This window comes from Ictidomys tridecemlineatus, chromosome 14, assembly GCF_052094955.1.
Source record: "Ictidomys tridecemlineatus isolate mIctTri1 chromosome 14, mIctTri1.hap1, whole genome shotgun sequence".
Lineage (NCBI taxonomy): Eukaryota > Metazoa > Chordata > Mammalia > Rodentia > Sciuridae > Ictidomys > Ictidomys tridecemlineatus.
In genome coordinates, this window is record NC_135490.1 from 59204655 (window position 1) to 59221777 (window position 17123).

At 36.0% G+C, this 17123-nt stretch overlaps 2 pseudogenes; both read right to left on the reverse strand.

Annotated features, from left to right (window-relative positions):
• Nucleotides 1-5357: 5357 nt before the first annotated feature.
• On the reverse strand, nt 5358-6524 carry LOC144370551 (CAP-Gly domain-containing linker protein 1-like; annotated as a pseudogene).
• A 508-nt stretch (nt 6525-7032) lies between these two features.
• LOC101967443 (CAP-Gly domain-containing linker protein 1-like) overlaps nt 7033-17123 on the reverse strand; it is a 33886-nt pseudogene continuing 23795 nt past the window's right edge.

A 17123-nucleotide genomic window follows, 5' to 3' on the forward strand; every position in this document is an offset into this window, starting at 1 on the left:
TTTGTCTCTGTGTCCTCTATTCTGTACCATTGGTATACAAGTCTATGTTGGTGTCAATACCATGCTGTTTTTATTACTATAGCTCTGTAGTATAGTTTGAAGTCTGGTATTATGATGCCTTCTGCTTCACTTTTGTTGCTAAGGATTGCTTTGGCTATTCTGGGTCTCTTATTTTCCACATAAATTTCATGATTACTTTTTTTCATTTGGATTTTAATAGGAATTGCATTAAATCTGTATAACGCTTTTGGTAGTATGGCCATTTTGACAATATTAATTCTGCCTATCCAGGACCATGGGAGATCTTTCCATCTTCTGAGTTTTCTTCCATATTTTTCTTTAGTGTTCTGTGTTTTCATTGTAGAGATCTTTCACCTCTTTTGTTAGATTGATTTCCAGGTATGTATGTACGTATGTATGTATGTATGTTTGTATTTATTTATTTATTGAGACTATTGTGAATGAAGTAGTTTTCCTAATTTCTCTTTCAGTGGATTCATTGCTGATCTAGTGTATTTTGATGTTGCTGTATGTTATATTGATTATTTAGTTAGCAACTTCTCTGAACTATTCCTATAGTGTCCTTTGTCATGTTTGGGCATTGAAACCTTAATGATTGGGTAGGGATTCTTTAATGCCTGGATCCAATTAGTCTTTCAGTCTTTTCTGAGCTGTGTTTTCACATGTCTCCCACATTCAGACAGAAAGTATACAAGTCTACATTAGCCTTCATTTCCTGCTTCTACAAAACCTCACGTTTACCAACATGTAAAAGCTTAGGTCCTTCTCTGGCCTATTTTGGTTGAGGGCACAGCCCTATACACACACATAAGGCCTTCCAGATTCCTGGGCAGATGCTGCAACTTTTCACAGCCTTCTGTAGATTTGTTAGTTAGATTTTTGTCACAATGACCAAAATACCCAACAAGAACAACTTAGAGGAATAAAAGTTTATTTGGGCTCATGTTTCAGAGATTCTGTCTGCTGTTGGCCACGTCCATTGCTTTGGGCCAGGATGAAGCAGAACATCATGGCAGAAGGGCATGGTGAGGGAGTGTTGTTTTGTTCTGCTTATGGAAGCCAGGAAGCATCAAAGAGGAAGAGGTCTTGGGGAAGATGGACCCTCAGTGATCCACCTCCTCCAGGCATACCCCATCTGCCTACAGCTACCATTCAATTAGTACATTCAAAATAGAACAGGCCAATTAGATTATTGTTCTCATAATCTAATATTTTCACCTTTAAATAGTACTGAATTAACACAGGAGCTTTGGGGAAACACCTCAGATACCAACCATAACAAAATACATCTCATTCTTCAGCTATTCTTTTTAAGCTCTTTGGAAAGGCTATTCTTTGTTCATTGTTATTTAGTACTTCAGATAACCAAAAGGTTAAGTAAGTTCCTCTGATAGACTTTGACAAAGCACTGAGATAAAAGGGGTTTCACGCTGGTAAGCAATAAGTTAGATCAAATTAAGACAGTCTTCTGATTGAGGTTTTCCAGACATGCATAGAATAATGGCAATTATCTAGAAATGTGGTATTGAAAAACAAAACAAACAAGCCAAAACCAATCCCAATCTGCTTCCAAGACTGGCAAGCCCCTAGTTAGTGACTGTAAACTGTTGTTTTTGAGAATAAAAAGGAGTGAGAAAGAGTATTGGAGTAAGGTAAGTTAAAATATCACAAAAGTTTACTTATTTTCCTGAGATTTATTTATTATGAATCAAGATTCTCCTAGGTGCTGCAAGCCTTTGGTTAGTTTCCAGAGTTCTAAAATAGTTGGTTCTCATAATGTTTACTACCTTATATGGAAGAGAGGTTTTTAGGTCCTTAATCCACCAGATTCACTGATATCAAGCATAGACTGTTCACATTTGATATAGCTATTGACCTATCAGGGTCCAACTCTGATATTTCATTATTATTTTTTAATTGATTTTATTTTATATATACACCACAGCAGAATGCATTACAATTCCTGTTACACATATACAGCACAATTTTTCATATCTTTGTATATAAACTATGTTCATGCCAATTCATGTCTTCATACATGTATTCTGGTTTTTTCTTTTTGCATTACAATTCTTATTACACATATATACCACAATTTTTCATATCTCTGTTTGTATATAAAGGATATTGACACCAATTCCTGTCTTCATACATGTACTTTGGATAATGATGTCTATCACATTCCACCATCCTTGCTAATCCCCTGCTCTCTCCTTTTCCCTCCTACCCTCTTCCCTAACTAGAATTCATCTATTCCTCCCATGATTCCCTTCCCTACACCTCTGTGATCAGCCTCCTTATATTAGAGAAAACATTTGTTTGTTTGGGATTGGCAAACTTCACTTAGCATTATATTTCCCCTCACACATCAGATAGAGCACTAATCTCTAGGGTAGATAAAGAACTCAAAAAGCTAAGCACCCAAAACAAAACAAAATAAAACAAAAACAAAAACAAAAAACAAAAATAACCCAATTAACAAATGGGCCAAAGTACTTAAAACAGCATACTACGGGGACACAGCCACATCAATGTTTATAGCAGCACAATTTACAATAGCTAAACTGTGGAGCCAACCTAGATGCCCTTCAATGGATGAATGGATAAAAAAAAATGTGGCATATATACACAATGGAATTTTACTAAGCAATAAAAGAGAATAAAATCATTATTCTCTTATGTTTTTCTCTGTTCTTAGTTTTTTTATGTGTTCCTTTTGTTTATCTTGGATTAGATTTTTATTTTGTGGGTTTTTTTTCTGTTTTGGTGAGTTACTTATGCATAATAGTGCAGTTCACTTTGACATATGCATAAATACATATGACATAGTTTCACCATTTCAATCCCCAGTATTTATTTTTTCTTTCTCTCTTCCTTCTCTATGTCTTATTTCTCTTTTCCATTAATTTTCCTTCTATTTTTTTAAATTGCTGCATTAGATCTATGCATATAATTAAAATATTCTGTGATGTATTCTTATGTCTACATAGCCTAATTTGGTCAGTTTATTTTCCCAGTTTTCCCTTTCACTCCCTTTTCCTTCCCCCTTAGTCCTCTGCTTCTAGTCTACTGATATCTCTCCTGTTTTCACAAGAGTCCCTTTTCTAAATTCCTTTTAACTTTATAGCTTCTGTATATGAGAGAAAATAATTGATGCTTGACTTTCTGATCCTGGTTTATTTCATTTAGTATGATGTTCTCCAGTTCCATCCTTTACAAGCAAATGACATAATTTAATTCTTCTATGTGACTCAATAAAATTTCATTGTGTATATTTACCACGAATTTTTATTCATTCATCCGTTGATGGGTATCTAGGTTGGTTCTATAACTTGGCTATTGTGGATTGTGCTGCTATAAAAATTGGTATGCATGCATTGCTGTATTATGCTGATTTTAGTTCTTTTGGATAAATACCAAAGAGTAGGATAGCTTGGTCTTATGATGGTTCTCTTCCTGATCTTTTAGGAATCTTCATGCTACTTTTCAAAGTGGTACTAATTTGTAGCTCTACCAACAACATATAAATGTAACTTTTTTTCTACATCCTTTCAAGCAATAGTTTTTCTGTGTTCTTTATTATGACTATTAAATCCCAGGAAAGTTTTGATTTGCATGTCCTCAACTGCTAAGAATATTGGAAAAAAAAATATATATATATATATATATTTGTATTTCTGTTTTTGAAAAATGTCTCTTTGGATCTTTTGTCTATTTATTGAGTGGGATATTAGGGTTTTTTGTGTTTTTGTTAAGATTTTTTGAGTTCTTTTTATATTCTGGTCATTATCCCCTGTCAGATATTTGGCAAAGATTTTCTCCCATTCTATATGCTCTTTCTTCATACTCTTATTTTGTTGTGGTTGTTGTGCAGAGACTTTTAAATTTACTGTTATCCCACTTATTGGTTCTTAGTTTTATTTTTTATAACATAAACCATTTATTAACCATTTATATTAACCAAGATTTCCAACTAGCAACAAATTTAATATTCATTTATCAAAGACATAATTTATAATTTTGAGGGGGAAATGCATCAAAGGCATATCTACAATTATAGAAGTTCTCATTTACACGTAACATGGAAGATACATTTTATTACTCTTCACATATTCTGGAAGACATTCAAATAAAGATAAATAAATCCAGACTTGTTGATAAAGTATTCTGGAGGTCGAGGTCCTTCACTTTATTATCTTGTGATAACAAAATCCAAAATTGTTAATGTTAATTCTCTCATCATACATTCATGTAAAAACAGTTTTTAAAAAACTTATAAAGGAAGCCTGTAGATTGGCTAGTTTAGGTGTTTTATAATGATTTAGTAATTTGCTGTTGGGCTTATCTGCTAGAGAAGGATAAAATAACTGGAGGAAACTCTTCCAGCTATTTAGATCGGAGATATTTAGACCTAGATAAAAAAGCAAAGTAGAAACAAAAGATAAAATAGTTGTGAAGCTACATGATGCTATTTTTGGCCTAGTCTGTTACTTCCTGATGATTGTTACAAGTGTTTTCTTTTTTATAAAGTAAAAATATGAAAAGAAATACACAGTATATATATATATATATATATATATATATATATATATATATATATAAACTAAAATTATATAAAACCAATGAAAAAAGCCACCAGAATTGACTAAGTGGGTGTAGCATACAGATTATAAAATGTCCCCAGTACAGTTTGGGAGTTTCCTCTCCTTTTACCTATTTTATGATTTATAGTCTCACTTATTGTCAATCCTATAAAAAAACAGTGCTACTGATAACAGGGCAAAGATCTGTGTTATTTCTTAAGGATAAAATACTTTAAATGAGTAAAGGAATATGCCTAATGGTACCTTTTTTTTTTTTGCAACTCATTTCAGCGTTAAAGCTTAACCAAAAAATCTAAATATACAGATGCAGCTCAGAAACATTTATGCAAATATGAAAAATAATGGCATAATTTAAAGTTTCTTAAATAAGGTATTATAAGAGTCGGGCTTGTTTTATAAGGTTTCTCTAGGAAAATAAATGTAACAGCATCTGGTGCCATGTCTTAAAAATCAGGGAAACAAAATTAAAGGTGAAATCTTACCTACTAAATATTTATTTATTATTCCAACTTATAAGGAGAGACTAAAGGGTGATTTGTTGAGGACCAAAATATTTTCTTACACTTCTCTATACGGGTCAAAATAACATGAGTTTTCCTGATGTCTTTGCATGCATTGTGGATGTTAACTTGCTTAAATGCTAGTGCATCTCTGAAAGCCCATTCTGCACTCAAAGCCTCATCAGCAGGTCCAGTTATCATTGCAGTTGGTTGCCCAGTGCTTGAATGTATCTCACCGACACATGCCATGGTGCATGGAATCCAGAGGGTCCTCATATTTCTGTGCCTGGATGGGACAACCCTCTGTGTTGTGAAGATGGAAGCAGTCACAAATGTCACAGACGAGGTGGGGCTTCTTTTTGGATGGTTTCTTTTGGTCAGCCCTATGGTAATTGTTTGAGTCATCCCCATAGCCATTATGGGGATGACTCATCTCCACCTTCCAAGGCCTTGATTCTTTCTTTGAAGGTCCACTGTTACTGAAGTCAGTGGGATCTCCTGGGCTTTCTCATTCTCTTGTGCCTGAATATCTGTGTTGATATCCTAAGGAGTGGCTGAGCTGCTGCAGCCAAGCTACACCTTATCAGACTCCAGAATCTGAACAACTGGACAAGGATGTGGCAGAAGCACTTTCTCTCCTGAGCCCTGTAACCTCATTTCTCAGCCTTTCCGTTGCTGCCTCTTTCTCTGTAAGTCATTAGTAATACTGATGGATTTCTGCAAGACAGTTTATTTTACCTGTGTATTTTATGCACTGGGAATCTTTCCTTTTCATTTCTAATAGCTGATTATTGAGCACAGAGTTTTCTTCCCAATTTTGATGACTTGTGGCCTCATCTGTGCTTCTCCTCAGCTCCTCAGCAAGTTTGACGCTCTCTTCTTACAATGCTGCAATCTGAGGGGAATTCTGAGCTGATGTCTGCCTCGGGTTTACATTTCTTTCTTGAATCCTTCCATGTTTTTATTGTCTCTAGTAAGAAGTTTCTTTTGGTTTCTTCAGCTCTTCCGCATTTTCCAATTTTTCCTTTGCCTTTATTAACTGCTCTTCTCTTTCATTCCTCTCTCTAAATTTTGCCTCCATATCCGATGAATTTTATCTTAACTTCTTCAGTTAGGAAGACAGCAAGTGTGAGATGATGCAAGAAGGTTCAAGGATAAATGATTTGGTTATGAGAGTCTTAACCCAATCAGTGAATTAATACCCTGATAAGGATCAACTGAGTGGTAACTGAAGTGGTAGGGTGTGGCTGGAGGAGGTGGGAATTGGGGCGTGGCTTGGGGGGTAAATATTTGTATCTGGCAGGTGGAGACCTCTCTTCCTAAACATCTTGTGAACTTGTTCCCTCTGCCACACTCTTCCACCCTGTGGTTCCTGCCTCACCTGGAGCCTGCTGTCCATGGATTGAAACCTATGAAACCACCAGCACTTAAACAAACTTTTCCTCCTCTATAATTGTTCTGGTTGGGTCTTCTAGTCATAGCAGTGAAAGGGCTGACTAAAATAGCATGTTAAACTCTTCCTTCTGTGGGTATAACTTATTTATGGTTTCTTATTTACTTCTCTGAACAGAGGCCACTTCCTCTGAAGCATGAGCAGATTTTTCATTCAAAATCTGAAGGTCTTTGTCCAAAGCCTCTTTCATGTAACTGACTACATTCAAATTTTCCTGAGGCTTACTAAGCTTTAGCTCTTTCCTCTGGAACTCTCTGGTAATGCTACCAGGCTTTATTTTGGCTTCCTGCAATTTTTTTTTCTTTTTTTTTTTTTGAGAGAGAGAGAGAGAGAGAGAGAGGGAGATAATTTTTTAATATTTATTTTTTAGTTCTTGGTGGAACAACATCTTTATTTTATTTTTATGTGGTGCTGAGGATGGAATCCAGCGCCCTGCGCATGCCAGGCAAGCGCACTACCACTTGAGCCACATCTCCAGCCCGATTTCTTGCATTTTTGAAAAAAATGTCTTCCATTTCTCCTAAACTCTGGTCTTCTGCTCTTTCCAGTTTCAATTTGGTGAATTCCAGGATGCTCTCTTTGTCTTAAATAGAGTCCTTAGGACCTCTATCTCTTTAGCATGAACAGACTGTTTAGAATCTTGTCTGTTCTGTAAATTTTATGAACAGACTGTTTAGAATCTTGTCTGTTCTGTAAATTTTTTGTTTTGTGCTAGAAATCTAACTCAGTTTTTCTATTTGCATCTTTAACTCAATGTAAACTCTGCCATTTCCATCCCAACTCCTTTGTTAAGGGACACCTTCAGCTCCTTCATATCGCCTGCTGACTGACGGTATGTAATGGTGGTATCTGGTTTGGACTTCCATAGGACTATCACATCTGAATTCTGATTGACATGGTCAATCTTGCTGCTTAAGGACTTATTATCTTTGGAAAGCTTCTCTGTGGCTGTGTGCTAAGATTTTATCCCCTAATATGTCTCTTTTCAGGCCTCAAAATGCTCTGTTAGAGAAGTTATTTCTCATTGGTGATCAGTATGAGTGATTTCTAAATTTTCTTGCAAAGAGCTTATCTTTTTCAAAAGGGGAAGTGCCATAGCCACATCCTCAGCAGGCTCACTGGACTCCAGCCTTTATCTGAGTTCAGCTGCATTCTGCATTCCCAGTGCCAGCTCTTTCGCTAATTCCATTATACATGACTTTTCTGACACTGTAGCCACCTCAAGATCACTTTTGGTAATTGACTCTCCTTCAACCTGGAACTGCAGGCCCTCAACCTTCCTGCTCTACCTTCTCCCTGTCAGCTGCTCCCACCATTGTTGGTTGCTGGTCCAACTTGGCTTTCAATTTCAGGGCATGTACTCCTGTCAAACTGGGCATGCTATGCACAGAGGACGTTATGGAACTCCTCATGAAGCTGAGGGAGGAGGCAGATGGTCTGTACTTTAGGCTGGTGGAAACAGTGGCCCTCAGCATCTCCTAGTGGCAGCCGTGTCTTTGACTGATGTAGTGGAAGGGAAATCAATCTTGGTAACTTTGGGGACTGGAGCAAAAAAACATATTTAGGTTGGCACTGAAAATATCTTGTTTTAGCAACTATACCATCATTCTTCATCTACCTCCAAACCATACCATTCCCCTTTGGCAGAATTGGTCTCCCCAAGGAACTGGACTACACTAGGCGTGGTGCCACCAATCCATACTTGGTCTCCAATTCTGAGCCCTCATTCTCCTTTCTTGACTGAGCCAGCCTCAGAAAGATTAGAGATCGATCCATTAGCAGTTTTCGTAAGATTGCTGAACTGAGATGTGGTTGAATGTTCCTTTGCTCTTGGCTGGGATGACTTATGGTAAATAATTGAAGGGGGTGGCTGGGGAAAAGGACACAACCTTGGCTGCAGAAGTGGAGAGAAGAGAAACAGCTTTCTATGTTTGAGCCATCTGCAGGATGTTGGTTTCATCTTTGGTTTGCACCTTCTTTGTTAATCTTAAAGGTCAGGTAAATATTCCCTTTAAAGTTCCCAATTCCAACAGAATTTGGAAATGCCAAATTCCTGCCACCAAATCATTGTTCTTGCCAATGGGTTCACCTAAAATAATCCAAGTTCATTGGCATGCATGGGTTTCTCCAAGTAATGGATAAGTCCAGTCTTATTCTCATTCACCCAAACATGTTGCACAATTTAAAAGTCATCCACAGATTCCTCTTGAGTATTTGAGGATGAAAAGTAGAGATTCTTTTTACAGATATTGCTTTTTCTACTGCTACTGCAACAGAGACCACTTCCTCTGAAACATGAGCAAATTTTTCTTTCAAAATCTGAAGGTCTTTGTCCAAAGCCTCTTTCACATAACTGACTTCACTCAAATTTTCCTGAGGCTTACTAAGCTTTAGCTCTTTCCTCTGGAACTCTCTGGTAATGCTACCAGGCTTTATTTTGGCTTCCCGCATTTAAAAAAAAAAAAAAAAAGTCTTCCATTTCTACTGAACTCTGATCTTCTGCTCTTTCCAGTTTCAATTTGGTGAATTCCAGGATGTTCTCTTTTTCTTAAATAGAGTCCTTAGGACCTCTATCTCTTTAGCATGAACAGACTGTTTAGAATCTTGTCTGTTCTGTAAATTTTTTAATTTTGTGCTAGAAATCTAACTCTTTTAGCTAACTCTTAAATTTGGTCTCTTAATGTTGTCACAGAGTTCTTGTATATTCTTACATGATCTTTATTATTATTTTTACTGTGTACTGAGTGTACCAGCTTAAATATACTTTATATGAGACCTAAGGTTCTGTTTTCTATGTAATCTGGTCTGTTAGTAAAACTTTTAAATGAAATTTTTATTTGATTTATTGAATCTTTCATTTCTAGAAATTTGGTTTCTTTTCAGGATGTCTCTCTTTATTGAAATGGTCTTTTATTTCCTGTAATTGCTCTCTTAATTCACCCCATAATTTTTAAATTAAATCTTCTATTAGATTTTAATCATGTTAATAATCAAAATTTAAAAGACTTTCTCGATAATTTCATCCCCATCAATGTCTATATCTTTGTTGTACGATTATAAATTTTGAGGGGAGGTTTTATCTTCCTGTTTTCTCATGTTTTTAGAGATCTTGAACTTGGACATGTTGAACTTGTTGAGATAGATTTCTCTTCCTTTCTTTCTGAGGATATCCTTTAATGTGTAGTTACTTCTTTTATGATAAATACTGTATTGTTATCTCTTAGCTTCAATATGAGTGCTCAGAGTAATATATGAGTTATTTTTAATCACTAATACCACTTAGTTTGCCATTGCAGAATTCTTGAATTAATTCACAAGAGATGTTATAGCACTGTGGGTTTTTCAGAGCCATCATTTTGGAATTTTTTATGATTTTGTTAGAGAAGTAGATAACCAAGAGTGGATCTAATATCCCCTTCTAATCATTCCCACTTAGGGCACAGTCATTGGTTTGGCGTTTTTGTCCCCCTTATTTTATGTGTTAAAGTTTCATTGAAACTCAAGTGGGGTTAGTTTGTGTGTGAAGGAAGGTACATTGTCACTTTGCTGAATTATGTGTGTTGTTCAGCCACAAAGTCACTACCCTAAGAACTTATAGTAAACCAGTCACTTCCCAGACCCGCTCAGAAAAGGGGGAAAAAGTAACATCAATGATATTAGTGACCAATGTACAGTAATAGAAAAAATATCTGGTGCCTGCTGTCTCATTAGTTACTACCAAAAAAGGAATGGCAGGGTCAGTATTTAACAACAGCAATAACAGTAAAGAGCCATGCACTACATCTAGCACTAGAGTATATAATGGCTGTCAATTGTCTCTCTCCAGAACTAATTAGTGCAACAATATGAAAAGTAGGGGCAGTAATTCTATATACTAAGTTGTTCTTAAACATGGTAAAATTAGAGTTCATTAAGGGGAAAAATGACTTAAAAAGGTAAATAAACGTTTAAAAAATTCAAAAGGTGAACAGGGATATAGCAGGAGAGAGGTAGCAAGCAATTGCTTTATGGATGGAGTATTAAAAATAAAGGTAATAAAATAAAAAATGAAAGAGAGAAAGAGAAAACAAATTTGGTCACTGAAGAGAGAAGAGAGGAGATAAGGAGTAAGAGAAATAGAAACAAAGCCAAAACAAATTAACACACATAAAAAAACCTCTCTAAATCTAAAACAAGATTTTAAAAAGTCAATAAAAGAAAAATAAATAACTAAAAAATAAAAATAAGGTGAAAAGTTAATAAAAAGGAAGTAAAAAAGTAAGTATGTACATAGGCATATGTATCCATATATAATACAGACACACACATATGTGTGAGCCAATTAACACAGCTAGAAAACACACACACACACACACACACATTCACAACTCAATGGAAAAAGGAAAAGAAAAGAAGAAAAATCTTTGGAAAAAAATTGCAGGGATTGTTTCCATTGATGGGGGTCAAAACTTTTGTCAAGAATGGATATTCACTGCTTATATGCCACACTGCCCTTCTTTCTATTTCTTCTTGGGCTTTGTTTGTATTCCTTAGGGAGAGTAAGGGATGGTGGTGATTAAACTTCTTGTCTTTGAGTTGCTTACTAAGTTGGGAGCTGGAGTGGTCCGGAACTGAAGCTGTTCATGATAGCTCTCAGTGTGCCTTCTCACCAATTTAATTTAGGACATAAAGAGAAGTCGTGACAAAGTTTTGTCCATGTGCACTAGGTGTGTGCACTCCCAGGCCAGGGATGAAGCAGAGTTCTAAATGTAAAAGATCAGGCTGCTGGCTTTTAGATGTGAGCATCCTTTTGAGTTTTGTAATGAGGTATCTGCTCTAGAGGAAAGGGCTCCACGCACTCTACAGATGGGCAGATGCCAATCTAAGCTGGGCATCTGAATCTGGGGAAATGGCTACTAAGAACTCTAATCTTGGGGCAAAGCAACCAACCCTCCACTCTTCTACACAGTCACTGCCCTCAAATATTGTCTTCTCAGGATGATATCCTAAGTGTGAATATACGTGCCTCTCCAGTCTCTGGGTTCTCTCCAGTAATTCCAAAGGCTAAAGGGAAAGTGATCAGCACTCTGCTCCATATTCCTGGTCTGAATCTTCTGGTTCTAAACTCCTCTGTGCCCATTTCATTCATGCCCTCCAGGATGAATCCAGATCTCATGGTAGGCACATGAAAGGAAAGTCGGCCAATGCTGCTGCGTCCTACAGCAGAAAGTCACATGCACTTACTCCCAGGTGGCTTTCCACCTCAGCTCTCTGCCATCTGTCATAGAAGGACAGAGTACTCCTCACACACTTATTCTTTGTGCTTCCCTGTGTCACTCAATTCAGACCATCCTCTGTTTCATGGGTTCCCCATGCCAAATTTTCTTCACAGATTCAATCTTTCTGCCTGAGTTGTCCCTTCCCTCCATGGTGGACTGCACCCGGGCATTTTTGACTGGATTTATGAGATATTCTTTCCTGCTCCATGTTCAAAGCAATTAAATTTCCATCTCTATAATTCCCACATGGAAGTTTAGTGTTTTCCCTCTGTTACCTACCTCATTGGGAAGCTGCTTGAATCCAAAGCCACAGAGCAACCAGATATTGTACTCTACTCTCTGTCTCATTTTTTTGGGGGGGGGTGTGAGTTCTTTATTTTGCCTCCCTGTTATACTAGAGAATGCTTTCCATTTCATTTATCTATATCATTTCATTTTATTTTTATATTATGTTTCATTACTATTTTTTGTTTGTTTGTTTGAAACAAGATCTTGCTATGTTGCCTAGGCTGGTCTGGAACGTGTGAGTGCAAGCCATCTTCCTGCCTCAGCCTTCCCAGTACTTGGGACTAAAGGCCTGCATCACTACTCTTAGCTTTCAATAGCGATTTTAGTGTCTCTGTTTTTGTAGCCTGTGTGTGTGTGTGTGTGTGTGTGTGTGTGTGTGTGTGTGTGTGTGTTTGCTCTGTTGCATTATATATCTTTTACTAGTCTCATCATTTTTTTCCAGTTCAAGCAGAGTTAGGAGCCTCTAATTTTCCTCATTTATAAAATGATTATCTTAAATATTTCCTCTATAATATGTTCAGAAAAAAATAAAACATTGCTACAATTTGTTTCAATTGCCAAACATAATTTAGAAACTTTATAACAGAACATTTTATTAAATTTATAATACCTAAAGATATAAATGCTTAACATGTTTCTTCCTAATGCTCTAAAATTCCCTATTAATTTATTTCTTTTAATGTTCATTCAACCCTTCAGAGAGTTTGGTGACAGATTCTCTTTGTTTTCCACGTTCTTCTAAAAAATATCTTAACTTTGGATTAATTCATGAAAGATATTTTCACTGGCTATAAAATTTTTGAACTGATAGTTTTGAACTGATGGTGCTTGTCTCAGCACCTGGGAAATCTTGTGCCATTTCCTTCTACTTTTCATAGTTTTTCATAATAAATTCACTGTCATTTGAGTCTTTCAATTGGGTTTCCCTCTATATTTGTTTTGATATTTTTTATTTAGTTTTAGTTCTTGTAAATTTTACATGAAATTTCTTGGTGTGTATGTCTTCATGTTTATCTTGTTGAGAGGTTTCTCACATAATTTCATCTGTAGGTTTACATCTTTTGCTACGTTTGGTATGGTTGTTGCCATTTTTTCAAGATCTTTTAAAATCAGACCTTTTTTTCCCCTATTTCTTGAACTGTGATTATATAAATGTTCAATCTTTTTTGTAGTTTTAGCAGTCTTTGTGGCTAGTTTTCTTTATTTTTTTATACTATTTTCTTATTGTTTTTTAAAAAATGCAATTTCTGTTTTTTCTTTTGCAGGTCATTGATTCTTTCCACTCACTGCTTCCTCTGCCCCATTGTGAGCCATGTCATTTTTTTTCCCCTTTCGGTTATTGTATTTTTCAATTCTAAACTTTCCATTTGATTTTTCCTCCTTACTTATATCCATCCTTCCTTCCTTCCTTCCTTCCTTCCTTCCTTCCTTCCTTCCTTCCTTCCTTTCTTTCTTTCTTTCTTTCTTTCTTCTTTTCTATTTTTTGATGAGGCATTTTATTTTAGTCACTAGTCCTCTGTGACTCCAAAAGGTAAAGTTGTTAAGTCATCTATCTGATCTGGAAGTTTGTTAGAGGCTAAAGATTGGCTTGGATCCCAAACCGATTAGTTAGTCTTTGCCATGAAATACTTTTAAAAAGAGGGATCATGATCTTTTAATGCAAGTAGGATTAGAAACCAATAGACCTGGGAAACTATCTAGTGTAATAGTATGGAAACAGGACTAAATCGAGAGCATAAAGACCTGGACTTGATGCTTGGCCTCTCATTCAACTGTGGAATCTTGCTCTACGGTTGTCAGAGAGTTGAATGACCTTATCCACCAAGTGATATTACTACTATTAATTTGCTTTGTATTTGCAATCTAGAGAATTTATCTTGATATGTATCCTAGTCTATAGAATCAGTATTATTTTGGAAGTTTTCATTTGTTTAGTTTTAGGATGCTGCAAGTTACAGATATACAGGTTAAAAAGGAACATCAAAGGCCATCTAGGTAAATTTCTATAGATCATTGATTCGCAAATATGGCTGCACAATAGAATTACCCTGGGAACTTTTTAAAAGCTTCAACATTTTTCTCATCTCACAATGCTTTTGATTTAATTGACTTGGGGTGATGTCTGATCACTAGTACCTTTGCACCCACCAAGTGGCAAATGTTTGCAGGGTTAATACTGCAATTTAGGTAAACAGTTCCAGTCTTAACTCAGGATATTAGTCTGGCTGAGTAATTCAAGTGAGCATACAGGCTGGGGTACCATTGTTCTAGTAATGTTCAAAATGGGATTAAGAAAACTAGTTTGTCTTCTGACTCCTTCTCCTATACCCCCTTAACAATTACAGTTTGAAAATGTTTCCTAGTAATTTGGGAACCTATCTTACACTTTATTATCCTCATCTCATGTCCATTTTTTTCTTATCTCCTTCTGCCCTTTATTATCTCCTTCAGGGGTTGGTCTGGTATAATTGTACCTTCAAAGCTTAATGCTCTCTGCAACATTAACACCAGCTTTTTGAATACCTAAGTGAAAGCTTGATAATTTTTTGGTACCTACTTTTGAGTCTTCAATAAAGATGTAAAGGCACCAAGAAGAGAGATTTTATATCATTATAAAGAAGACTGTGTGATAATTTAAAAACAGATTGTGATGTCATTAGTGTCTCTTGAGGATAGATAACTTAAAAAAAAGAATACCAGATTTTATTCACTAAGAATTTTGCATCAAAACAATCCTTTAAGATGTTACAATTATCTCCAGTTTTGAAAAAAATAAAAATAAATTTTCTTAGTAGTTGTAGAAGAAAAAGCTGAGGTGTATGGGAAATGTAAATGGACAGGCAGCCAGTCGATTGTCAAGAGAAATTTAAGCTGTAGTATTGTTCCTGTAGCTGCATTCCAACATAATATATCCATCCATGAATAGGTATTTTGGGTTTTTCTTTAATTTTCCCCCCTACAAATGTGAAATGGCATTATTTTATTAATATATACAAAACATAATTTTCCTTTTTTGGTGGGGGGGTGGGAGGGTGTCAGGGATTGAACTCAGGGGCACTCAACCAGGAGCCACATCTCCAGCCCTATTGTGTATTTTATTTAGATACAAGATCTCACCGAGTTGCTTACTGCCTCGCTGTTGCTGAGGCTGGTTTTGAATTCACTGTCCTTCCATCTGAGCCTCTCAGGTTACTGGGATTACAGGCATGTGCCACCAAGCCCAGAAAAATATATTTTCAAGACCAGCCCATGTATATGAAGAAAGATTAGACACATGAAAAAGGAGAAGGGGCACAGTTGTTGCCAACATTCAAGAACAAGTTGCAGACAGGAACCTTGGAATCAATCTGAGAGTCGTTTTACCAACTGCAGTATCAGTGAAGGCGACACAAACTGACCTTGCTCACTCGTTCCCTGGCTGTTGCTTGTGAAATGTGAACTCAGGTCAGTTCTTGCATTTAAAGGCAAAACCTGTCACTCCAAAAAAGAGCTCTCTGTACTGACGGGTTTGCTAATTCATTGCTGACTGAGCTTGTCTAGTAAGGGAACATATTAAATATTTAAACCTTGTCCTTCCTCCAATGCAGAGCAGCAAAGATGATTTTCCATGGAATTTAGCATTAAACTCAGGCAATTTGTACAGCTGTGCATATAAATGACTTTTCACATAATCTCTAGAGGCCAGGGTCAATGTTCCTCGTACATTTTAATACTGTAGATGACATAGCGACATCCTTCCAATTTATGTCCCTTCATAATTGAAAGGGGCTTAATAAAAGTGAGGAAGAGGCAGTATGTACACAGCAACATCGATTTCTGCTGACAGTTGAGCGGAAGTTAATTGTAATTTTAATGTAATTTGTTCCTTGGTTGATGTTGAGCCCTGGAACACACCTAAATCCATTTGAAAGGAAATTATGTGTTTGTGTGTGTGCGTTATAATATTAGAATGACCCAATTATGTAACTGTCATGGAGACACCAAATATAACTTCCCCAGATGAATACTTTAATGATTTTTCTCACAGATATGTTTGTTTAAATAAATTGAAGCCTAGCCTTGATTATTGTCAGAGAATTGTATCCAATCATATTTCAGGGTGACACAGATATTATGTTGCTTGAAATAAATGCCCACATAATTTGCCAAAGTATGAGCACAACACAGAACTAACTGCTAAAGTTAAGTTTATCTGCGTGAACTGTATTTAATATTTATTCTGGGTGAAGCAGTTTTTTTATTAAGTTATTTTTTCATTTAGTGGAGCTAATAGTTTTGTTGGTAATTCAAACATTTCCTGCTGTGGGTAGAAACAAATGTAAAACTGAAGAATGATTGTGTTCTCTGGCTCTGAAATTTGCTAATTGCAGAGCTATTCAATTATAGGTAATATCCTTTTATTGCTAATAAGATTACCGTGTGTCAACACAACTGCAATTCTGAAATGGAATTTGCCCAATTTGCCTTGTATGGAATTTAAAACTGTTCTGTGTAAAAGATTTTAGAAAATAAGCATTGAAATATGAATGACAAGGAGAAGAAATCAGTAAAATACCTAATTCAAGAATTTTTTTCTCATCCAGATGCTTTTTTCTTAGGAAAGTTTCAAAATGGATATTTTTCTCACTAATGAACAACAACAGCAGCAACAACAACAAAACGGGTATATGATTGAATTCATTGTCATCTAGGTAAAAACATTCTTTATTCAATTTAAACTTACTTCTGTACAATTTGCTATTATCTAAACCTCCCTCCCTCAGCCAGGATCCCGTGTCATGTTGGGTACAGAACAAGTAGAGAATTAATATAAGACTATGGATTAGATCAGGAAATCAAGAAGACCTCAAAATCACCTGGTCCAAGAAAAAAGTTATGCAAAATGCACATTCCTGCATCTTAACTCAAACAGTTGAATCAGAGCACAAGAATGTGCATGCTGCCCTTGACACTTATGTGATTCTTATAAACAAGAAGTTTGAGAACTATTGGGCTGACA